Source organism: Podarcis vaucheri (genome assembly GCF_965113315.1).
Source record: "Podarcis vaucheri genome assembly, chromosome: 5".
Classification (NCBI taxonomy): Eukaryota; Metazoa; Chordata; class Lepidosauria; order Squamata; family Lacertidae; genus Podarcis; species Podarcis vaucheri.
Window position 1 is genome coordinate 61459253 of NC_138763.1, and position 25056 is coordinate 61484308.

General features: G+C 44.2%; 1 protein-coding gene and 1 long non-coding RNA gene across 3 annotated transcripts in view; one reads left to right on the forward strand and one right to left on the reverse strand.

The window, feature by feature from the left end:
• Positions 1 to 15669, reverse strand: part of EBF3 (EBF transcription factor 3) — a 189124-nt gene extending 173455 nt beyond the window's left edge. Inside the window, exon 1 of one of the 2 annotated variants that reach the window (XM_082222876.1) lies at positions 15566 to 15669. The gene's annotated coding sequence lies outside the window, so the exon portion shown is untranslated. Of the gene's footprint in view, positions 1 to 5644; positions 5753 to 15565 lie in introns of those variants that run through there. The other variant, XM_082222887.1, reaches the window with a different exon arrangement.
• On the forward strand, positions 1 to 24671 carry LOC309532550. Its single transcript, XR_014219919.1, has 4 exons — positions 1 to 777; positions 9059 to 9198; positions 15454 to 15665; positions 24277 to 24671. It is a non-coding gene; the product is annotated as an uncharacterized lncRNA (long non-coding RNA).
• The last annotated feature ends 385 nt before the right edge of the window (positions 24672 to 25056 follow it).

The following is a 25056-nucleotide window of genomic DNA, read 5'->3' on the forward strand; positions in this document are numbered from 1 at the left end:
GTCAGTGCAGAGGGATTTGGGCCAGGGGACCTAATTCCACAGCATCCAGCTCTGGCTCCAAGCCGCCCTGTCCTCTTTTTGCTACTGCAGCAGCAGCAGCAGCGGCAGATCAGAGGTTGGCGGCGGCCCCTCTTTCCGGTGTCTGTCCAGCTGAGAGGCAGGCGAGCCCAGGGACCTGGACCTGGAAGGAATTGGACCGCCCTCCTCGCCTGGACTTTGATTCCCTCCCGAATCTAATCCACCACCGTTTCCTTCTCCAAACAGATTCCAAGCACGCCAGCCCAAAAGGGCAAAGTTACAGCGGCGAGTGGCAGTGTAGGAATTGGAAATCTCTCTCTCTCTCTCTCTCTCTCTCTCTCTCTCTCTCTCTCTCTCTCTCTCTCTCTCTCTTTCACACACACACGCCTGTGCAAAGCCACCTGCCAGGCTCTGGTGCAGAGTTCGCTTCTGGCTCCGGAGCGAGACTCCGGACAGGCACGTGTGAACGTCAGCACGGTCTTGGGAATGCCCCGCTTCGCCTTCCTAGCCCACCCATACAAAACCAGGCAAAATATGGTATTGAGCTTCGATTGGCTTCATTCAGGTTAGCATTCACACCTGCCAAGCGCAAGGCGGGTGCTATGTATACCAAACAAACACACAGCAAGTTGGGGGGGGGGATCTTAACTAGCTCTGTTCAAACCGGCGTGGGGAGAGGAAACCACGTTTAAGCTTTTTCTTCGTAGTGTCTTAAGGAGGTGAGGCGGACAATAACGCGCTGGTTAACTGGAGCAAAACGTAAGTTTTGTAGCAACAAGGTTTTTTCCCCTTCTCTCTCTCTCTCTCTTTCTCTCTCTCTCTCTCTCTCTCTCTTTCTGTGAACGAGCTGCTTTGATGATTTCCTTTCTCATCCCCGCCTACCTCCTTTTGGTTAGATTGCAAAGACTGGGGATAGTGCGGGGCGGGCGCGCTGAGAAAAGACCTTTTAACTCTATTATTAGGCGAGTTTCACGAAACACACATAGACCAAAATTTCCCTGAATAAAGAGATATAATTCTCTAAGTAAAGAAATTCTAGCGTCTCTTCGCCGCCCGGCGGTGGTGAAGTTTGACGAACAGCGCCTCCTTGGGTGGGGAGACGAGATTTTCAGCGCAAATAAGATTGAGATCGTCAGTCGAGGGGACAAAAAGTAGCATCTCTCTCGCTCTCTGGCTCTCTCCCTCCCTTTCTACATTCCACGGTCTTATTGGGCTTCATTTGCCCCTCTTTTGAGTGGCAGTGGTGAGAAACAGCTTTCTCCACTTGGGAGGCTGCTCTGAAGTTTCTTAGGCCTCTCGGATCCGCTGAGTATAAACGCGACGTTTCAAATTTAAGAGGAAGCGAGAGTTTTCTTTTCCCACCTTCCAACGAACTCCTTCCTAGCAGCGGTCCTTAGTTTGCAAGCAGGGCATCCGCCTTGGGAAACTAAACGCGGGTGAAATGGCACCGAGATGGTTAGCCTGGAACAACCTTCCCAAGTAGACAAAAAACGGGGAAAAGGCGGGAGGGTGCCGCTACTTGAGAGTAAAGAGGCTCTCGGAGCAGGAGGGCAGCTCTGGCAACCGGAGGGGAAAAAGAGGGGAGGGGAAAACGGGGATTCCGGAGCGAAGGTAATAGTCAGTGTGGTAAGGAACCTCGGGAAGCGCGTTCAGCTGGAAGAAGAAACCAGGGGAACGTCCGTCACATTTGGGGCTTGGAAGAGTCTTCCTTTAGTTTAGAGGGACAGGACAGGACGCTTCCGTGTCTGGGAAAGGATTGGGGAGCGGAGCGGAGAATACAGACCAGAAGCATTGATTTAAACTAAGCAAACCTCACGGAGAGAGAGGGAGAAAACGCACGTCAAATTGGAAGAACGTTGTTTGCCCGGAAGACTTTCTCTTTGCGATGAATGAATGAAGGCTGTAGGGGAAAGGGGGAAAAAAGAGCAATCCAATATAGGGAGGGGAGAGAGGGCTGGCGGCGGCGGCGGCGGCGTGGGGGATTGTTCCTGGAAGCAGGCAGGATCGGGCAAGGGAGGAAGTTTCGCAGCTTTTTAGGGGTCGAGAAAGCGCATCGTTTCCTAAAGACCTCCAGCGGTTCCAGGAAAAGCAAAGCCAGAGAGTTCGTCGGCATTTATTTAAATGGCCCTTTGTTGTCCTCTCCCTTTCCCTGCGCCGCCGGGCCTGTGTTTATTCGTAAACAAACAAAAGAAAAAACAAACAAAACGCCACCTCCCTTCCCTGCAAAGAAGTTTGCGAGCCGACCCGTCTTCATTATCCTACCATCAAAATCTCCACCGACTCCGACTGAACAAACAAGGATCGATCCGATCATTTCAGATATTATAATTGGCTTTAATTAAACACACTTCGTTCTAATTAACTCTGAAATTTTAGCATGCTTTGGGACGCTGGTGTCTGATTTGATATTGTCAGTCCAGATGTCCTAATAAAATTCAATCCTCCACTCAAGACTTCAATATTCACTAAGAACAAAATGCAAATTAAATGTAAAACCTAAAGTATCGCCAAAGGTATAATCAAGAAAGGTGTCTCCAAACTTCTCACTTTTTTTATTACGCAGTAGTTAGAAAATGCAGATTACAGCCTAACAAGACCTCGCCTGAATAATAGAGAGTTTAACTCTTTCCTGCTCTTTCCTGAGTCTAACCTCATGTGCTTGGGGAACCGGTGCACGCACGCGCGCGCCCCCTTGTCCTGCCAAAGACCAGAGCTGGGTGGGACTCCGGGCACATTTCCTTCAAAAACACGGTGCGCTCTTGAAGGCGATTTCGCCTAATTTGGGAGCGGGGAGGGTGCGACACCTCCAGTTCCCAGATATTTCCAAGATTGCAGAGAGGATATAATGCTCCAGAGCCGACTGGCACAATTTTTCGGCGACTTCCTTTTCCCGATCGAGCGTAAAGGAAGTGGAGCATTTGGATAGAGGATCCTCCAGCAGCAGTTCAACTGCGCTGAGAGACCCGGCCACGCTCAGATACTCCCAGGGCCAAGGAGACTCTCTAACGTGTCCCCCACCCCACCCCGCAATCTTGCAAAGCAGTGGAGAAACAAGGACCCTCCATTCTCTCGGGGCTTCTCTCTCTCTCTCTCCCTAGCCCACGATTGCGCATCCTTTTCAATAATTAAAGCCTTAAAAGCTGGTCCACCACCGAGCAAAGTTACATGACAGACTTCCCCGGACCAGCCTATTAAGAGAGGCTTTTTGATGGCTCCTGGACAGTTTAGCTGGGCGAGATGTCATTTGTTTGTTGCACTGGGAGTTTCGATCTAACCCAAGAAGAGAGAATCGGGATAACAATAATAAACACGGAATGCTGTTAGTCTTAAAAAGAGCACGGTTTATAAGCAAGAACACTTGCTTATTTCCCTCCCGCCGCCCCCGCTTCGTACATTGTGCCATGTTAATAAAGTCACTTAAAGTTGTTGCTAATTTAACTTTGGCATAAAAAAAAGGAGGAGGAAGAGGGAAGGGCATGCGTGCGAGTGTGTGTGTGTCGCACGCGGGTGATTTGCATTTTCTTTAGTATATTGAAATGAGGAGAGAACTGCTGGGCGGTTGGGCTGCCCAGAGCATAGCTAGGGGCCATGCAGAAATAAAAACAGAGAAAGAAAAGAAGAAAGAAAGAAACGGGCTCCTCTTCTAGACTATTAATAAGCAATTTGTCCCGCTGAAATTTACATTGCAAAGGGGGGGGCGGAGGACGGGGGGGGGGGGAGAAGAACTGGCCGTCCGCGCGCATTTGTGCTGCTTTCAGCTGCGCCAGCGCTGTGCAAGCTGCCTTGGTGGATGAAAGGATGAACTGTCCCACACCGCCCCCTCCCCTCCCCCCCAAAAAGTGATTTATGGCAGATATTTAAACTTTCCTTCCTTATAACTGTTAGGGGCAAGATTTCTCTTGCGCGCGTTTAGCGTGGCTCTTGATTTGCATATGCTTGATCAATCTCCTCTCTCCCTTTCAAGTGGGACACTTGGAATCCCCCCCCCCCACCGCACTCTCCTTTGAAACGCACAAGTACACACTTCAGCGGTTAGCCGAAGGGTTAATTTTAACTCCGCTCTTCACCCTGAAAATTGCGGCTTGTTGTCTTTCAAAGCTTATTTAGGTCTGAGAAACAATCGCAGATTGTGTTGGGTAAACAACAAGTGCTGGGATTCATCCCCTCTTCCACACCCACACCCACCCACACCCCCCACACTCCCTTCCTCGCAACCCAAATTTCCCTTTGGCTTTAAGGGGGGGGGAGAGGAGAAAAGGGGGAGAGAATTTTTTAAAAAAGAAAAGTTTGTAAAGGTTGAATAGCGGGTGCAGTCTGCCACCTAGAGGACACTTTGCGTTTCCATGGCAAATCCCTGGCGTTTGCTCATATTAGATCCTTCTTTAGATCTTGATTGCTGTTTAAGTCACTTATCAAAATTACCCAGCTATTTCTCCGTGCCATTTTGCTTATGAAACATTGATTGCTTTGTTATTTGAACTTTTAAGAGCGCAGTATTAAAGAAAAAGAAAAGAAAGGCGCACAAAACAACTTCAACACTTTCCGCACAAGAAAATCGTTGCCATTTTTAGACATTAGATTAAAAGGTATGAAATGTAAAAATAATACAATTTGATTTGTTAGTCTAACTGCGATTTGAGAGTTGATGTCCCCAAAGGCCAGGCGAGCTTTTTCTCTTTATTTATTTTTATTAAAACATCAATCTACTGTGGAGCTGGGTGAACTCAGTTTCACCTAGAGAACATAAAATTCTCCATACCAAGGAAATAAGCACCTTTCATAAATCAACAGTATTCCTGACAGATCGATCAATTTTTGGTTGTTAATCCGAAAGGAGGAGTTTTAATTGCTTCCACCGTGTTTTTTCAGTTCAAGCACCTTTGGCGTTGCCAGACCCTTAAAAGTGCTTCACTCTGGCGCTATAATTTGGATGGAAAACAAAGTTACACCTTTCAAGCCAAATCACCTTCCCAACTCCCCCGAAACAACACGAGCAGCGCCAACATTCCTTTCCGGATCCCAACAGGGGTACCGAAACGACAACACAAAACAGAACTTTCTGACAACCTTCCAACAAACAGGGGCGCGGGCGCGCACGCAGGCACACACAGATATACACAAGCCCGCAAGTAATCCACCCGAAGTTACACGGAGGAGCACCCCACACGGTGCGTAAAAGGACAAAACCGCTGGCTGAGTGGCAAGAGGAGCTTCTGTCAAGCAGTGGCTTAGGACGCCTCTTGTCCTCAGACCCCTTTGATGCATGGAGCCAATTGCGGATCAAGTGAAATTGACAGCAACATCAGGCGCGCTGCCCTGCCTGATCAATCTGCCCCCTCGCCTAATTGGAGTCAGCGCAAGAGCAGCAAGGAAGCGAGAGTGGCTTTCTTTCTTTCCTTTCTCCCTCCTCCCTTGTGCCGAGTTACCAACGCAGCTGCACCATCCCCTCCATCCCTCGGGCAACTTTGTCTCTTTCCAGAATCAGGACCACACAGACACCTGAGACTGGAGGACCCCCTCGGAGAGAAAGGAAAGGGAGGAAGAGAAAGAGAAGTGAGGGGGGGAGCAAGCAAGCAAGCGAGCGCAATGCTGGTAGTAATGGGACTCGCAAAACCCAATCGCTTACCTTTCACGGCTAATTAGGCAATAGACAGGTTTGTTTGGGTTCACAAAGGATGCTAGGAGTGTTTATTGTGGACGGAAAGCTAGACTTGAGGAGTGTGTGTGATCTGGGCTATTTAATACATTACTTACCCGACGACAATCTCAGGAAAGCTCTACGGGGCAAAGGGATGTGAGAGAGCGCAGCAGTGCGCAAGCGCCCCCTCCCCGGTTGAAACGGGAGGGAGGGGGAGCGACAAGCGAATGGGGCTTGGGGGAGGAGGAGGAGGAGGGAGGCTGGATGGAGGGGAGACCGGAGTTGGGGGGGGGGGCAAAACGAGCAACAGTCTTGAAGAAAGTTTGGTGGGAGAGAGAGCTTGTCCTGTTGGAAGGCGCAAACCAGCAGTCAGGCAGCGGGCGAAAGGGATGGGAAGAGGCAGGCAGAGCGCGGCTGCGTCCTCGGATGTGGGTCGCTCCCCTCGAGAGGCCACCTCGGGCAAAGGCGGGGAGTCGCACTTCGCAGAGGTGGCATCTCCAAGCCCTTGGCGGCTGGCCAGAGGGGGAAGAAGAGGCGGCGGCCGAGGAGCCCCGGAGGAGGCTCTCTGCCGAGGGCGCCGCCGAGCCAAGCTGGGTTTAACACCTTTTCACCAAAGGGTCGTGCGCGCCCTGACAACCCGGGTGGCCAAAGGGTCGGGATTTCCCTCTTGCTCTGCTTCTCTAGACAGGAGTCCAGCTTCTCGGCCAGATCAGTGACTGCATGCGGCATGACTAGCTTTGGGGGGGACGGGTGGGCGCGGGGTCCCCCTCTTTCCCTGGATGCGTGAATCTGGAGAAGGGGGCTTGGGACTGTGGCGTCGAAGCTGCTTTGGGAAGCCTCGGTGGGAAAGGGCGGCCACGACTTGGCCTTATTCTAGGCTCCTTTTAATTGAGGGCGGGAGGAAGGGAGAGAAAAGCAGTCTTGTTTTAGCGAAAGTCACCGCAAAACCTTCACCCCGCGCTTTTCTCTTGACACCCAACTCCTCAGTCCAGAAGACGTCTCTCTCCCATGCCTCCCTCCTCCCCTCCTCTTCAGATGTTCACTAATACAACTCACGTTTCCTTCCCGTTTGGGTGCTTGTTTGTTTTGCGCCCAGGTTAATAATAATAATAGTAGTAGTAATTAATTTAACCATTAAAAACCAGGCACATCTTCCTCCCGCTTTCCCACGGCTTGGCCACTCACCCCGATCACTATGAGTGGAAACTTAACCTCGGGTTTTCTACACAAGTGGGAGACGCGTCCAAACACGGGAATCGCCCTGAAAGCGAGGAGGGCGAGCGCACACGCGTGCCAACGTGCCACCTTCCCGGGAGAAATAGTATGCGTGTCCCCAAACCACAGCAACCTAAGAATACAACAGTTGGGATCGCGGCACGTTTCCCTTCACGCCTGCACCTGAAGACGCTCGGGCGCAGAGGGGGAAAGACCGTGCGATGAGCCCCCAAAGCGGGCTGCCTTCGGGTGCCCCCCTCCGTTTCCAGCTGTCAGGCGCTTTACGCTAGAGAGGCTGCTGGCGGCGCTGGTTTTTTCTTGCCCTGCGCCAGCAACTGGTGGGATCTGGCCAGATCTGGCAACCTAGGCGTTTTTTAAAAAAACAAACACACAAACAGTGCCCATCCACGTAGGTCATCCTCTAAGGAGGGGGGGGGGCAAGAAGGGGAGACAGTTCACGCCGGTAACAAAACGTTCCTCCCCCTAATCTAGCCAAATCGGACGATAAGTGAAAGGTGAATAGCACTGCGCTCCGCAAAAACAGAGGAACCCGAGGTTACTATGCCAAGGCTGGGTTGGAGAGCGACCGTGGCTCTCTGGTCGATAACGCGTGCTTACTTGGAAGTAAGCCCCGCTGAAGTCAACCGGAGTTACTTCCAGGTAAAGCAGGCTCTAAGAAGCTCTGTAGATCTGTCCCCCCCCCCCCGCTTAAATGGCTACTGTATTGTGTGCCACCACAGTGCGTTGGAACTGAATGCGCCGCCGCTGACAATTTCCACGCTTATTCTAAAGGCAGGAATCTTAAAAGACGGAAAGGCGCTTAGGGGAGAACCTCAATCAGTCAATGCGGGGTGGTGGTTGTTTTAAACTTCTCAGCTAACGCGTAAAAGACCGAGGTGTAAAGGATATTTAAGACAGATCTACACACGAATGATAGGCAAGTAGTGTGATATAAGCCGCTCTGGGTCTTCAGAAGGCGCTAAGAAGTCACAACCCCAGGTGGGATTTAAACACACACACACAATTTTTTTTCACATTTTGGGACAAATTATACTGAAATACTTCGGTTTAAGCGGTCTGGATTGGGATGTATCATATTTCTCTTTTGCACCAGCTTCAGGAAGGAGCAGTACAGCCAGAATCTAAAAACAAAATGATTACTTAAAAAACACACCCAGCTAGTCATTAACAAATTATGGAAATTGACACCAAAGCACATTTTGTTACAAAGGGGAACACAAAGGTTCTATTACTTCATAAAGTAACAGATACACGAATTATATTGGGTTTTTTATTTTCTAGATCGTTGATGATGGGTACAAATCGATTTTTATTGTAGGAGAAGGCGAAGAGCTTAGACAGAGAATACAAAGTTGCCTGTTTCTCTCCTGAAAAATAACTCAGTACATTTTAAAACAAAAAGGTGACCCTGGGGAAGCCCTCCTCCAAAACGCTCCGGCTGCTGAGATTTTTTTTATTTTTACAGGTATTCGAGAGGAATATTTTTTAATTAAAAAAAAAAACCCCAAACCAGCTCAGAACCCTTACCCCAAGAATAAGACCCTGACATCATGCCAATGTTTTAATGTCAGATTATTATTTTTTAAAAATCTATTTTTGTAGTTCAAGAATTTTAATTTTGTAAGGAAACTTAATAACAATTACCCCCCTAAAGTAATGAATTGCTACATTAGTCTTAACTTTTCTCAGCAAGGGGACAGAAAAGAGGGGGGGGGGGGAGAGATAGAAACTGAAAGTGACCATTAAAGGCTGCAGTCCTGAACTCATTTACTTGGGAATAAACCTCACTGTGTATAGTGGGACTTACTTCTGAGTAGACATGTATAGAATCACACTGTTTCAAAGGTATAGCAGAGGTAGTAGGAGTTCATCAGAAAGCAATAAAAAAAAACCCCTACCCACCCCAGTATTAATAATTACATGGCTGAAGAGTCAGCTGATCTGAGAGACAGTGCAATTAATTTAACTTGGAGAGTGTGTTCGGGCAAGAGAGTCTGTCTTTGTGTACGTTTGAATTCTCCCTTTTCTGGTTCAGGGACTGAGAGAGAGCCCAGGGTGTGAGGTCTTCATGCTGAAGTGTGGGTGCCTGAGGGTGGGCCATTTAGGAGAAATAGGCATAGTTCCTAATATAACTTACATAACTCAAGCTTCATATTTGTTTTTCAGAATTATCCACCTCAGGCTGAGACAAAAAGAACCATCTCCACCTTTCCTTTATCCAAGAGGATACGCCAGCCTTTCTGACATGCAGTTCAACCCAAGCCACTGATTTTCAGAAGTTATAATGTGTTCAGTAGAACATCTAAGTATGTGGGCAGAGAATTGCTAACAAAATTAAGAAAACTGATAAAATCATAAATTAGCATTAGTTACTGGGAAAAAGGAGGTACCACCAGTCTTGCAGTACACAGGAAGAAGCCTCACTGACTCATATTGTTTTATTCCTTATTAATAAGACTATTGTTTTGGAACAGTTTTCTCTTCATGACCACCTTACCGTAATTTCTGCTCTGGTATATGTGAAATTTATATAATATGTGGTACGCAGGTACGGAAACATTGAAGTTGAGGTTGTTTGAAACCTAGTACTACAGGACTGATATGTATTAGCTGAAAATATGGGGGTGATGAACACCCACATGCTCCTGGGTTCTGTTTCTTTGTCACACTCTGATGTGACAAAGAAAGGAGACCTAGAGCAGGACCTTTTAGATAAAAAGGCGGGGTTGTGCTTACAATAGTGGACTCCATTTGGGTCTGTGTTATAATGCACCCAAGCTGCAGATAGAGTCAGCAAGACTGTAGAGAGGCGGCCAAATCTTGCTTCTTCCAAACATCCAGGTTAATCTGGAACAGGTTTAGCCACCTCTCCCTAGGGTGATTCTAATTAGACCTACCATGTGACAATAAAGGGGCATATGTCTTTCTATGACACTCATTGACTTTCCTTCTAAGGAGAGGAACCTATTAGACCCAGAGAGATGAGAGGAGAGGAACAGGTGCATTGAAATGGTAGGCATTCTCTTTCACCAGCCATTAAGACAGGTGAAAATTTGGTATAACAGGAAAAGGACCATTGCAGTCTGATTTCATCCTGTTCCAGTTTAGCTTGTTCTGCAAATAATAATAAGCAACAAAACAACAACAACAGCTGTAACAGAAACAATAACTTACGATACACCTAAAATTTGCCAGGTTAATTAAAACCTGCGCACAGATTTACAATCTAATGTAGAGACAAGACACATTGTGGAGGGAAGTAAAGGGGTGAAATGATGTTTTTTTAAAAGGAGGGGTTCGAACGCAGAGCCAGAAGAAGAGAGCAGGACATAAGGCAGGAATTGCAGGGAGGTGGGAACAAAGGAGATTATATGCAATGATGTAAAGGTGAATTTTGATAGCCATGAGGCAGGAGGGAAGGAAGTTGATAGGCTCTAAAGAGCCAGGGCGGTAAAGTGGGTAATGATGATGTGAATGTATATAATTAAATGGAAAATAAACAATACACACACACACACACACGTTCGTGCGTGTGTGTGTGTGTGTGTAGACAAAGGACATTTGTGGGGAATAAAGAGGGCAGTCTTAGGTTTAAGGCTGATATCTGTAGGTAGGTCTAAGATCCTGAGGAGGAACAGAGAAAGAAAACAAAATAGTTACAGAAGAGCAAAACCAGTAAGACATTTGAAAATGTTCACAGGCGTCTTGATTTGAAATCAAGGAGAGAGTGAGAGGACACTGGTGATGAGAACAGTGAAACTGAGTAATGCAAACTGAGCCGCAAGTAGAATATATCAAATGAGCGGCAGCACACAGGAGAGAGAGGGAAGTTATTTAATAACAGATGTTGAAAGATGAAGTACAAGGTTGTAATAGTCAATGAGAATAAATGAGAGAATGGGCTAAAATGCTGGTAAAGCCTGCAGAAAGAAAATAATGAATTAAGGTCTATATTAAACAACTGAAAATAACAAGACCTGGAAGAGTGGAGGAAGAGGAAAGGAAGAATTAGAAGAAGACACGATTCCGGCCTTGATAAGTCTACAAACACTAGCATGATCAAGAACAAGAAAAGGTGATGTTGCAGTAATAAGAAAACCAGAAGCTCAGTTTTAGTGGAGTTATATTTTAGATACAGTGGTACCTTGGGTTAAGAACTTAATTCGTTCTGGAGGTCCATTCTTAACCTGAAACTGTTCTTAACCTGAGGTACCACTTTAGCTAATGGGGCCTCTTGCTTCTGCCGCACGATTTCTGTTCTCATCCTGAAGCAAAGTTCTTAACCCGAGGTACTATTTCTGGGTAAGCGGAGTCTGTAACCTGAAGTGTCTGATGAGAAGCAGAGCAGAGACTGGGGCAAGAGAAGAAGAAGATAGTTCATGTAAAGAGTTGTAGGTCATTGGCATAAAGGTGGAATATTTTCTTTCTTAATTTTAATGGAGGCAGACAGGAGAAGTAAATGTTACCCAGTTAATTCCACGGATGATCCTATCTTCATAGTGACAAAGTTGTTATAAAAACCACAACAGTGCAATAGTCACCATTTTCGTCCCAGAAATGTGCCTCCAGTTTGGCATTTGGAAACTCTTGTCATGGTGAGAAAAGCAGGTGTAGGAACTTGGTTTTGCAGAAAGTTTGCACAATATCTGTTGAAATGGTCTTCTGATTCCTACTGGCTCATATGAACACTGCAATATACAATAGTAAATGATGGATTCCACTAGAGACTTTTGGCTACAAAATCATGCGAGATCAACCATTTTTTGTTGTCCAGTGCAGCAGTATTAGGATGTTCAGTTTTAGTGTTGCAAAGAATCAGACTAAGCTGTGGTAGTATCAGGTTCAGTATCAGAGGAAGCCCCAGTGGTTCCTGCTAAATATCCCCCTCCACTCCAATAGTGGCTGTGGTTGGAAGTCTCCTCACTACGGCAGCAATAATATGAGTGTATGCCTTCTTAAGCCATGAAACCTTGGCCATATCTAATTCAAGGATCCATCTCCATGCCCTTAGTCAGATATTAATTAATTCCAGGAAAGTTTACACTGGGCATCCTCCATCAAACATCTTCCTCTGGTAATTAGATTAAGTCTAAATTTACATTTCCTGCAAAATGCCCATGAGGGACAAAAGAACATAAGACAAGCTTGCTGGATCAGACCAATGGGTCATCAAGTCCCTGTGTCTTGTTGTCACAGTGGCCACCCAGATGCCTGTGGAAAGCTTGTAAGCAGGACATGAGCACAACAAGGCTCTGCATACCTGCAATTCCCAGCAATGCATCACTGTGCATCTGACAGGCATGGTAGCCATTGAGAACCTTGTCCTCCATGAATTTGTTTTTCTAAAAATTGATTTATTAACAAAAAAGGGCAAACATAATAAAGAAAAGAAACAACGAATCAAAAATTTAATCCATAAAGTCTTAATATTTGTATGAGAAATAAAATCATTCCATGATAACTGGGCAATTCTTGCAAACTTCATCCAAGTAAGCAAGGCAGTATTGTCATTGTTAAACCAACAGTGTCCATTGCAATAATGTCTGTGGTGTGTAGTCATCTTCAGTAAAGACCCCCAGAACAGAACTGCAGTGAACAGATATTTAAGATATGGGTCCATAGCAATATACTCAAGTACCTTATGCAATATGTTCAATAACAGTTTAACATCAGATGTATAATGCCTTTAACAATTTGTTGGCGGTGGCGTGGGTGGTGGAGAAACAGCTTACAGAATACAGTGATTGACCTGACAGAACCAAATATGTATAGAGGGGCAAGACACAATTTTAGCCTCTGTCAGTCATCATTGACAACAGTGAGCTAGATGGATCAATTGCCCGACTGTGGAAGTTTCCTGTGCACACTGCAGTTTCCTGTGTAAACTGACTGGCCAGTGACTCTACAGGGTTCAGGCAGGGATTTTTCCTAGCCCTACCAGGAGGTGCTAAAGACTGAACCTGAAGACTTCTGCAGGTAAAAGCATGAGCTATGGTCATTCTTTCCTCTGAGCTACTCCTCTGTCATTTTGGATGGGATAGCAAAACAACCTCCCAGATCTTCCTGACTCAGTCAAGAGTCCTATGGCTGATGCTTTGCAAGGGTTTGGTGACGCTTCCAGGTGAATGTGCCAAATAGATAGTGGAGAAAAATGATAGGGAGCACTTGGATGTCTCTGACTGCTACTCTATCCATTTATCCTCCCCACCTAAGGGAGATAATCATATAAAATAAATCTGAGTTGGTTTCACTTCAAAACTGAAGAGCAAAACAGAAGCCACATTGTTGTTCATCTAGTTCCTTCCTGCCCGAAAGCCACTTCCCTAATGATTTACTTCTGAAATGGGAGGGAGATGAGTTCACCAGCATCCTTTTGGGATAAACCTAGCCATACACCCTCACAGCTTCTGCATATTAATTAGTGGGCTTGGCAGCTTAAATAAGGTAGAGAGGTATGGGGTCTTTTTCTCCATAGCACATATATTTAGTTCCAACATCTCAGAGCCCATGAAGTGCTTCCACTGAATGTTTCAGCAACAGAAATGATTACAATCATCATTATTTTTAAGAGCAAATAAGAACATTTCATACTATGATCAGAGTTTGTAGAAACATTGTGTGGAATATAGGATTCCACTAATGGATAAGACACTGGGAAGAAGCTGGCAAAATTTATTTATTTCCATAGGAATTTAGTTGTTTGTCTGGCACAACTAAAATCCTCAAACGCTTTAAATCATGAAGGTTTGTTTGAACTTCATTGGCTTCTCTTCTTCTTGCCCCTATGAAACAAGCTTTGGGAACTCTGTACATTTAGGAGTAAACACAGATTCTTATTTCTTCCCTTCATGTTCCTTACTTTCAGCCTTCCTCCCTTTCTTGTTAAAAATCAGTCAGGTTTTTTAAATACTCTTTTTAAAGACAGCCTTAATAAAGATGTAGAAGAGGCAGCATGACCAAAGCCATTGCAAAACATTTGCTCATACATGCAACCGTTGCTAGAGTTGAAAGGCATTGTGATAAGGTTATTGAGCCCCAGTGTGCGGTTTTCTTTGTATGGCCCTGATCCAAAGAAAGACAACTGCTCCAGAAGAGTCACTTGTATTGCCACCAATCAGAGCTAGAGATGCAAAACGTCTCTAAATAGAGACAGAGATGGGAGCAGTTGAATTGTATTCTATGGAGACGTAATGTAGCATAGCAGCCTAAGAGACTGAGAACCAGTCACCATTAAGTCACTAGATTGCCCAAGTAAACCACTGCTTCTCAGTTTCAACCCCCCCCCCCGTGCAAAATTATCATACGGAAGTGCTTTGAACACTTCAAAGCATGTTGTTATTGTTGACAGCATCCCTTGATACCTATGTCAAGTGTACACTGCGATTTATTGAATGTGGTTCTCCTCTCCCCAATCTATTGATTGTGGTGCACACCCTTAACTTTCTTTTTTTTTTTTTTTTTGTCTGTACTGGTAGGCTTTGTACATACCATACCTTTACAGAACATTAAAAGCACATTCTTTCCCACAAATAATTATGGGTTCTGCAGTTTACCTCTCACAAGCAACACCCAGCAGTTCTCAGCAACACTTAACCAACTATAGCATTCATAATTCTTTGAAAGAAAGAATATACTTTAAAGGTATAGCACAGAGCTTTCCAAACTTTTCATATTGGTGGGACACTTTTTAGACAGGCATTATTTCATGACACAATAACTCAGTTTTACTAGCAAACAGGAAGTTAAACTAGCCTCTTTCCTGCCCCGGGAGGAGCGTTCGTGCGACACACCCACACACTGCAGCCAACACATTAACGTGTCGTGACACAGTTTGGAAAGCTCTGCTGTAGTGTGTACAGACTGTTTTTCTCTCATTCTTGAATCAGCATGGCAACTAGTAACATATCTGAGGCTATCTGCAAAAATGATGGTTAAAGTATGTGTCTGTGTGTATGGGGGAGGGGGGGGAATCAAATTAAAAAGCTATATTGTCCACAGACTTTACTTTGTTTTCTACCTTTTATTGAGACCATTCATAAACTAGACTAGCCTAAAACAAGTAACTTGTGAAAACAAATTGAGATGAAGGAGCAGGGCTTATTGGGTGAGGAGCTGAGCTAAATCTGAACCCAGAACTCCCCCCCCCCCCGCCTCAGTCGTGAAACATGTAAAGAGACCAAGACAGCATACGCAAAGTGTCTGTCTTTCCCTCTCCACCGGCCGTTGGTATTACTCCCACCCCTCAACTGCAATTTGGGTTAAGGACTTCCAGGTCAGAGAGCATGAGCTCAGTCACTTTCTTATTTCAGAAATTAAGCTCTGCTTGGCGGTTCTGCTTCCAAGTGGGCTTCAGCCTTGACATTCCTCATTGTACAAATATGACACCATCAGGTTAAATTCACATGTGTTAGCACTTCTGTCTACGCAGCAAATACAGCCGGCATAGGGGAAGTCAATGGGGTAACCTGTCCATTCCTTTTTCGTCGCTTTCGTGTGCCTCACCCTCTATCAGCAGTTTTCTGTCTTTGTGCTTTAATCTTACTCTTCCTTCTACCTTGCAGTGTGTCAGAACGGCTTCATTCAGTGCTGAGATGGAAAAAACTGCATACTCCAACTCTGCAGGGATGCTACAGAACTGAACAGTCGAGTTTCCCCCTGGTACCAGCATCTTACCTTTGCAGTTTTTGCTCTTCCACCAGCCCTGAAGCAACTTGTCTGCTCCCAAATTGGAGTCTTCCTTATGGCAGCACAGATACTTGATACTCCTTTACTGGTAAGGCAGGCTGTAAATGTATTGTGAAGTGCAATTAAGTGCATAACGGTGGCCAAATACAGTTGCTCTCCACATTCACCTGTGCGTTATTTTTCTTGCAGAGAATTATTACTTTTGTTTACATTTCATAGTGTTTCGTTTTTAATGGCTGCAAGACAATACAGGATCTGTGCCATTTTGAACAGCTCTTTATCCCTGATTTAGAACTGGAATCACTATATTATTTTGAATAGCACGTTGAGATTTTGCAAAAGTGAACAGAGAAACAAACCCTGTCCATAGGCTTACAATCTCATACAAGTCGAAGTATGGAGAAGATGAAAGGGTTAGAAGGCAGACTACCCAAAGCCCTTTTAGATACACTATGATTAACACCACAAAAATACCTTCCTAAGTTTCCCTAATTTTAATTGTTCACTAAATGCTTCCTTCTGTTTTGGGGTATACCTTTATAGATTCTTCTTCAGTGGTGGATGGGAAGTGAGTAAAGAATCATGACAGAAAAGGTCATACTCTCAAAACCAAGAAAAATAAAAGTAATGTCATCTCCTCTAGTGTTGAAGGTTAAATATTTTAGTGAAAAGTGTCAGGGATATAAGAGGACATTGACTGAAACAGTGGCCTGCTTTCCTTAAGTAACTGTCTTTGTGCCACAGTCTTGAATCCCCCAGCTTAAAGCCCTATTGGAAATGAGGTCATAGGGTGAGAGGTCAAGTATCAGGTGACCATGAGTTCAAGTTAAAATGTGGCAGCAGTGCTCACCAGGGACAGAGAAAGCCAAAAATCACACACACACACACACACACACACACACTTCACCAGCAGACATAGAGTTCTGTCAAGCATAACAAAAAATAAAGATCTGATCTCTTTGTGTATCAAAAATTAAAATGAGTATGGGAAATACTGTAAATGTTTGCTCTAGGCTTGTTTGCTAGTGGGGTAGTTTTATGGTCTGCTTCTAGAGACAGCTCAGATGATGAAAGAAAATTAATGTATTGCGTTCAAATATTACTAGCAGAATATGCTCACTCTGTCAGAATTATCTGGAAATTTCAAGAGAAACTGCAATGCGATAGAAACTTTTTTGTTAACTTTAGAATGCTAAATTTTAAACATTGATCTCTATGTTATTTACAAAAGCCTTACAGCCTGTCCAGTATTATTATTATTACAGTATTATTTACTCACAACTGAGTCGTGCTATATTCCACAGAGCTTATTCCCAATGGTGCATTGGTTTGCTTGTTGTATTTGTTGTACTATTAATATGACACACCTATCAGTAGCAGATCCCAGGGTGGTTTTCAGCAAATTAAAATCAGAATTAAAAACATTTAAAATGGTTTACAGTCACAGGAAACGGGTGAGTTCTGAAAACACACATCTCAGGTGTCAAAGGCCTAGGGTAAAAGGGGCATTTTCAGTATCGCCAAAAGTTATTTTGTGAATTTGCCAGACACACACCTGCGTGGAGGGAATTCCACAACTTAGGGGCTACCACAGTGAATGCCTTTTCTGGAGGCTGTACGGATGTGTATAGATGCTAAGGGAGGATATATTTATTAAATATTATCCTTCCTTCCTCATGTTTGTGAGTTCAGCAGAGTGCATTCCTTTGCAGCTTAGAAGCTTAGATAGGCTAGTTTTAGTCTTTTAGTTTAAGTCATTCAGGATGTTTTAAGGCAGACTGGATTCTCCTGGTATTTCCCCCCTGAAAACAATAACCACATAAACAATCTTGTAAATGGTAAAAATGACGTTTACTCACTCAGAATACTTGTTGAAGAGTAACAGACGCAGCAGCTTTGTTCAGGCAGGCTTAAAATGGTAATCCAGTTATGACGACATACTTTAGTCCAGTTTAAAATGGAGTCTGATCTGTGCCTCAGACTCGGCATATGTTCTCACGTTGCTGGAGCAAGGTGAGAACAGGGCACAATGGCTCTCAGAGTTCTCTCTAGCAAACTTACAGGAAAACTCTTTGAGCTTCAGCCCCTATCATGTGCCTGTCTAGCAAACATACATCATTGGTTTGACTGCATTGTAAATATCCCACAGAGGCACTACCCCACAACTTCTGAGAGAGGTGGAACTACTAAGAGGGCCTCCAATGCAAATCTTAACACTAAGCAGGCTCTCTAGGGAGGCGGTGGCCTTTGCAGCTATCTGGGGCCTAAGTCTTTTGGGGCTTTAAACGGTAGCATGAGCACCTTAAATTGGGCCCAGAAACATACAGGCATCTGGTGCAGCTGCCTTAAAATGGGTTATGTGAATTCTAAAGGCAACCCTAGCTAGCAATCTGGCCATCTGCATTTTAGACCAGTTCAAGTTCTGAGTCAAGGTCAGCCTCGTGTACCCAGGATTGCAATAATCCAATCTGGAAGTTTAACTAGAGCGTGGAACACCATGGCTAAGTCATCTCTGCCTAAAAGGAATCATAGCTGGTGAACTAGCCATAGCTGGAAATAGGCACTCTTAACTACCAAGGCCTCCTGAACCCCTGCTCCTTTCAGGGGAATGTAACCGCTATCCAGAAAACACTCTCTTCTCACCTCCTGGATTTGATAACTTGGAACACATAACACAACTGTCTTTTCAGGATTCAATTTCTTGGCCCACATCCAGCCCATCACTGCCTCCAAACACTTGCCTAACACCTCAGCTGCCTCCTCTCCTGATCCATATTGTGAATGGAAGGAGATGTCTGGATTCAGCCCAGTGTCATTGTGGTACCAGTTCTGCAAGGAACAATGCACATTGACGAGAAAGGAAACTCATGGGGCTAGCAGTCCTTTTCACTTGTTGAAACAGTAAAAATAACTCCTCTGGCACCAGAAAGAGATACAGCAGGTGAATTAAATGTTACTTTAAAAAAACCCCATCTATTACTTATTCTCAGTTTTTTACATTTGCATTTCAGCCATTCTCCGTTGAGTACATGGAATCACCTAGTTTTTCCTCCTCAAAACAGTCTTATAAAATAGGTGAGTGAGGAGTATAACTTTCTCTGCTGCCATTCTGCCTAAAATAGCACTCAAAGCAGCTTACATAACTATTAAAATATAAATGATAATCGCTTACTCCCCCCCCCCAAACTGTACAAAAATAAAGCATAAGGTAACAGTATAACACATCAGAAAAAAATTAACAGATAAAAACTATTATGGGCGTAGCCAGGATTTTTGTTGGGGGGCAGGTCTTTTGTTGGGAGGCAGAACCTCAGCTAGCTATGTATTTTTTATTGTTTTTTATTGATTGGGGGGGCAGCTGCCCTTCCCTGCCCCCCCTGCCCCCCCTTGGCTATGCCCATGAAGACTACAATGCTGAATGTACTTATATATATACATGTAAAGACTGATACAACCATGCACAGGATTGCTGTATCAAATAACAACAGGCAAAACAATCCTGACCCAGGATCTGAGAAGGTTGGCAAAATAAAATATGTTTAATCCTGTGCTTGAAGCTTCATAACATGGTGGCCTCCCTGGTATCGCTGCAGACAAAACTTCAAGAGCTGCGGCAACCCTTTGGAGGGTATGACCCCACTCCAAATGATCAAGCCCAGGGGAATCCAATTTATAAATCTCTAAAAAGAGGGGGGAGTTATGCAGGAAAGGCACCCCCTAAGGGTGGAACTGCACAGTATATACAGTACAGGGACATTTACCAAATACTATGACAATACTTAGTTTGAAGTGGATGTCCAAAGTGGGGATATCTTTTCCCCAGTGGTGATAAAAAGCCACTTAGGGAATAGTTTTCATTGGGGGAAAATGGAAGAAAGTGGAAGTCTTATATGCCTGTCTTCAACTTCAGATTGCAAACTCTGTTGGCTGCACTGCATGTGACATACACTCCACCCCGCCAAAAACTGCATATATGTCATTTGTCCTCCTCAAACCCCTTAGGGATTCATAGGTCACAACAAGTACATTGGCTCATGTTTGGAAGCGAACCGGCAACCAGAGTAGCTGAGCAAGAATCAGTATAATATGATTCCAGTGCCTTGCTCCGTCCGGAAGGTGGGTGGTGGCATTGTATTCCAGCTATACTGGCGTGGTTAAGAACAGAACCTGTATAATGCCATCAGTGTGTGATTTTGCTTAAGTGTTTCATGTGAATATCAAATGCTATGGATGGACCTTTACAGAATAGGTTAATTGCTTCTGGGAAAGGGCCACAGCTCAGGGGCAGAGCCTCTGCTTTGCATGCAAAAGATCCCAGGTTCAAATCTCTAGGTAGAGCTGGAACTGCCTCCTTTCTGAAAGCTGGAGAGATGCTGCCATGTAGTGCAGGCAATATTGAGCGAGGCAGCTTCTTACCGGTATGTAGCAAAACAGAAATTTCCCAACAATGCCGAAAAAGCCCTGTCATTTGGGAATAGAAATAAAGCAGTGATTCCAGTTATCAAAGGCTAACTTCTCCTGACAGTTCCTAAACAAAACTGAAGTAGGTTCATCACAACCCCTGAGCTGTGTCCAGGTTGAAATGGATCGAGGAAGTTAGCCTTTTCTAGAATTGCATATCACTGATGCTCAGCCATATAGTACTAACAGATACCTCTGAAAGCCACAGGTTCAGTTTTCCATAAAACTGCCTTTCTCTCCTGTCACAGTAATGTGCTCATCTGTGGCTTTGCATTGTACTGCATTGTACTACTTCAATGAAGGGAGCAGCACTGGTATGATATCCTGGGTCAGTACACTGTAACGTACGACAGATGCAACCTTGGTTTAGTAACACAACATTTTTCTCCTAAGAATTGAAGCACATATAACATCTTTAAAGAGGGATGGAAGGGGTGAAAGGCAGTTCCCCAAGTCCTTCTCAGAGAAGTAGAGATTATTTTGTATGTGCTAGAAGTGTTCGGTTGCAGCCTTAAAGACATTTAGTAGGACGTACATTTTCTTGATCTCAGTAACTGATTGCTGCAATGCAATTCTGCAGTGATACAAATTTATTGCAAATTATTATTACAAGAAGAGTAAGCTTTAATTTTCTTTAGTGTACGTGCAATATCGGAAGAAAACAAAGTGTACACTTCCTTAAACTCTTGTCCTGCCTATACATGGGCCTGCTTAAATTCACATGTATAAAATGGCTATAGCACAATTCTCACTGTTGACCAGAAAAGATTAATGCCTCTTAACTATCTGCCCTATACTCAAATGCTCCCTTGGCACAGGTCTTTCTGAAATGAATGGCGCTTGCTTGGGTGAAGCAGTTTAAGGACCAAGCCTCTATATTTCCATCAGTGCAGGAGCAAGAAGTTTTTCTGGAGACTCGTCACTTCCAAAGAACATTCCAGCTAATGGTGGTTTTGCCCACAATGCTGTGTTTCTTTTGTATCCCAAACCACAGATTGATAGGTAGCCATTATAGCTGGAATTCCTTGAAGCTGTAATGAGAGGGCTGTAATTTCACGGCTGTGAGGCCATAAGCTATGAAATATGACCTTTATACAGTGTGAGAAAGAAAACCCAGCACTGTTTTTATATTGTTCTAGTAGGAATCTACTATGAAGAAACCCTCAAATTTCTCACAAAATTGGTCTTAGGGTGCTTTTGCACTTCACCAGCGACCCATGGGTCAAACTGACCTTTGCCACAGTCTACACCAGAGCACTGAAGTTAAGTCACTGAAGCACATACCATTTCCCAGACGCTTCTAGCCTGAGCAGAAGCAAAGGAGAGCAGGGCTCTGCTATCTTTAGCACTCGTGTAAGTGCAGGTGTAAACCTTCCTCACCCTTGGATGGCAAACTGTGCCTGCCAAACTTATGCACACTTTCTGGCCTGTATTCTTCTGCAACTGGTCATCCAAGCTACTTCCATCTGTGCCGCCGACCTAGTGTATGTTTCATCTGCTCCCAGTCCAAGCCAGTAATGAATCAGCTCTGTAGGTGGAGCAAGATGGGATGATAACAGTGCAATTCTGTATGTCTGCTCAGAAGCTCAGACTCATTTAATTCAACGGACTTTTCTGCCAGGGAAGTGGGTGTGAAGATTGTAACACATTTCAAGTGTTCACTTACATTGTCTCAGTGATATTTGCAATAACCTTGCTCAGGTGGTCTTTATTATGCCCATTTTGCAGGCTAGGGCTGATAAAATAGTAGCTTACTAGCTCTGCCCACTGAATTCATGACTGAGAGCAGAGGTTTGAACTGTGCACATCCCAGCTCATAGATTAGACTTGTAAGATATGGGCTTCATGTTCAAGACAGCCCAGCTCCTGCCTGTTCAGACCTTTAGGGGAACTGTCCATACCAAGAGAGGAAGGGCTGCTTTTCTGCCCTGCTCCTTATCTCTAGTTCTGTTTCTCCTCTCACAGCTGACGTTGGTACAGGAGAAATACAGGATCCCCCTCCTTCCTCAGTCAGCCTTACATGGTAAGCTGCCATGAGTGGATTTGGGAAGAAGAGATAGGACTGCTAGTTATTTGAATGACTTGCCATCTACCCCTGGACCCACGTAGGCAACTCTGTTAATGGAGAAAGATGCAGAAATAACACTTGTAGTACAATCCTCTACATGTCTGTGCAGAAGTAAGAGGCACTGGCTTGTATGCAATGGAGTGCTAAGTAAATGCTCCAGCAGCTCATGAGTTTCCATTAGTGCTATGGGGCCTGACCATTAGGTCCAGTCGTGGCTGACTCTGGGGTTGCGGCGCTCATCTCGCTTTATTGGCCGAGGGAGCTGGCATACAGCTTCCGGGTCATGTGGCCAGCATGACTAAGCCACTTCTGGCGAACCAGAGCAGCACACGGAAATGCCCTTTACCTTCCTCCCGGAGCGGTACCTATTTATCTACTTGCACTTTGACGTGCTTTCGAACTGCTAGGTTGGCAGGAGCAGGGACCGGGCAATGGGAGCTGACCCCATCACGGGGATTCGAACCGCCGACCTTCTGATAGGCAAGTCCTAGGTTCTGTGGTTTAACCCACAGCGCCACCCGCATCCCATCCTCCCCCTACATGCCCCCTAAATCTGTCCTGGGTTTCCCCATACACTCTGGAGCAGATTTGAGGAGGGACACAACAGGGGATGCACACGAGGAGAGGAGAGGGTGCAAAGTCCTGTAGCACGTGGAAATCTTTGTGCCAATGAGAAGCTTACTTAGTGTTGCATTGGGTACACCTTGGGCCAGTCGTTCACTCTCAGCCTAACCCACCTCACAGGGTTGTTGTGAGGATAAAATGGGGAGGAGGAGAACAATATACGCCACCTTGAGCTTCTTGGAGGAATAGTGGGATTTAAATGCAATAATTATAAATAAAGCAAATAAGTAATCAAGTTCCATGTGGCTTTCCCCTTGGTATAGAATTTCAGCCTTTGTATTTATGTAGCACATTCAAAATATTCACATCACTCAACATACAACAGCCTTGCGAGGGAGGTAACTTACCAGCACTTCAACAAACATCTGAATTCACCATAAGAATCTTTAGCTTGCTCTCTTCAGAAACTGATACTTAAAGTTATATTACAGATTATTAGAACCGAAAGAGCTCTATTTAAATAGAACCATTTCTTCACCACTTCCTGAGCTGTTAAGCATTACGACATAGTCATGTTACACATGTTCAATATAATTGTAAAGTTGGTGTATTATAGTTCCATATACAGTATATATAACCCCTGGAAGAATAATCAGAAAGCAGGTTAAGACAGAATACAATTTATTAGTACCTGCTTTTTCCTGTAAAGACTATACTGGTGGCAATAATAATGACTTATGTGACTTGGCTAAGCTGAATATTATTAGACAAGCAGAATATTATTATAAAGGAAATTATCTGCACTTTATTATGTCCTGTTTTATTCACTTCTGCAAAACAGAACATTTTGGCAAGAGTGGAATTGTCTGGCTTGGGCCATTTAGGGTCTAATCATATATATTTTTATATCTGTAGCACTTTAAACTGTTCCTGTTGCAGTAGTTAAAATACAGAAATGTTTATTAACTTTTAAAATGAGAAAATTCTGAATGAAATTATTGTTTCGCCTCTTCGATTAAAGGAAAATTGTTTTGGATGATCTTATCAGGCTTTGTCGGCCTGCCATCTACTGGCTGGACTTTTGTAAGTTTTCCAAAAGGACTGAAAAAGCTTCCTAATTGGAAACATATGCACAAGTTTTTAAAAACTTGCTTTCTAGAGTTGACAAAGCCATGGCTATGAAGAATGCATAGCAACCACAGAATGCATGGACATGATAGGAAATGTTAGGGGAACCAAATAGACAATAGATGACCAAAGGGATAAGTTTGGGTATCTTGCTGATTGTCTAATACCATGTTTGTTTTTCCTCTCCCCTTTTAGTTAATCTTAATAGCCGAGAGCTACGTTTTACTATTTTTAAACCACTGAGTGAAGCTTAATGAATGCTACCTCTTCAGATCTAAAATCCCAACAGTTGTTAATTAGTCATGGTTGACCTACAGTGGTGACAGACCGTACCAAAAATACTAGGTGTAGGAAAGGAAATAGTTACAGCTTCCACTTCTAAATGGATCAGTACATAATTTCCCTTTAGTGATTCATAGGTTTACTACTAAGGGCACAGGAATGACAATTTTCTTATGTCGCCATTTATGTTTTGTAGACTCATTGAGTTGGAAGGGACTTTGGAGATCATCTAGCTAAACCCGCTCCTGAATGCTGGTCTGGGATGAAGGATGCTGCTACAGCATCCCTGACAGATGGCTGTCAACGCCCTGCAACAAATAAGAACTCACCACCTCTCCATTCAACAACTGAACAGTTATTCTTGTTAAGAAGTTTCTATGGACCCTGGGCCCTAAATAGTGGTGGTTGTGACTATGGTGTCTATAGAAAGCATGACAATTTTTAGCTGGGTCAAACCAATAACCTTTATTCAGTTCCATTTCAGTTACTGAAAAGAGAACTTGATTGTGGAAAATGGGTCAAATCTAGTTATTTCATTGGCAATCAAAATGCAGGAAGATGAAAATATTCTTTACTGTGATCCACTGATGTCTCTCCATTCAGTGTTTTTATGTGCACATTTTAAACTAAAAAGGTTTCAGCTCCATTCTCCCTCTCCAAGGGGAATGTATTAAGTAGATTAAAGAAACAGACAGCTCAACACAAGTACAAGTTTATTTAAAGATTTGTCACTGGTGCAGTGTTTGTTCTTCCTTCAATATATATTCTAATATTTATGTATGGCAACCCAGCAGTCCCGCACTGCAGTCAGCTTGCCATTTCGCATGTTCAGAGCAAAGTCACCTATTCATTGGATAATAAACCTAATCTACCTTGCAGCTGATGGGTTCTCCATCATGCAGATGAACTGCCCCAGCTCTATTCAGCAGAAAGCACAGGAGGGCTTACTTTGCTATAAATAAATTGTGTGACTATG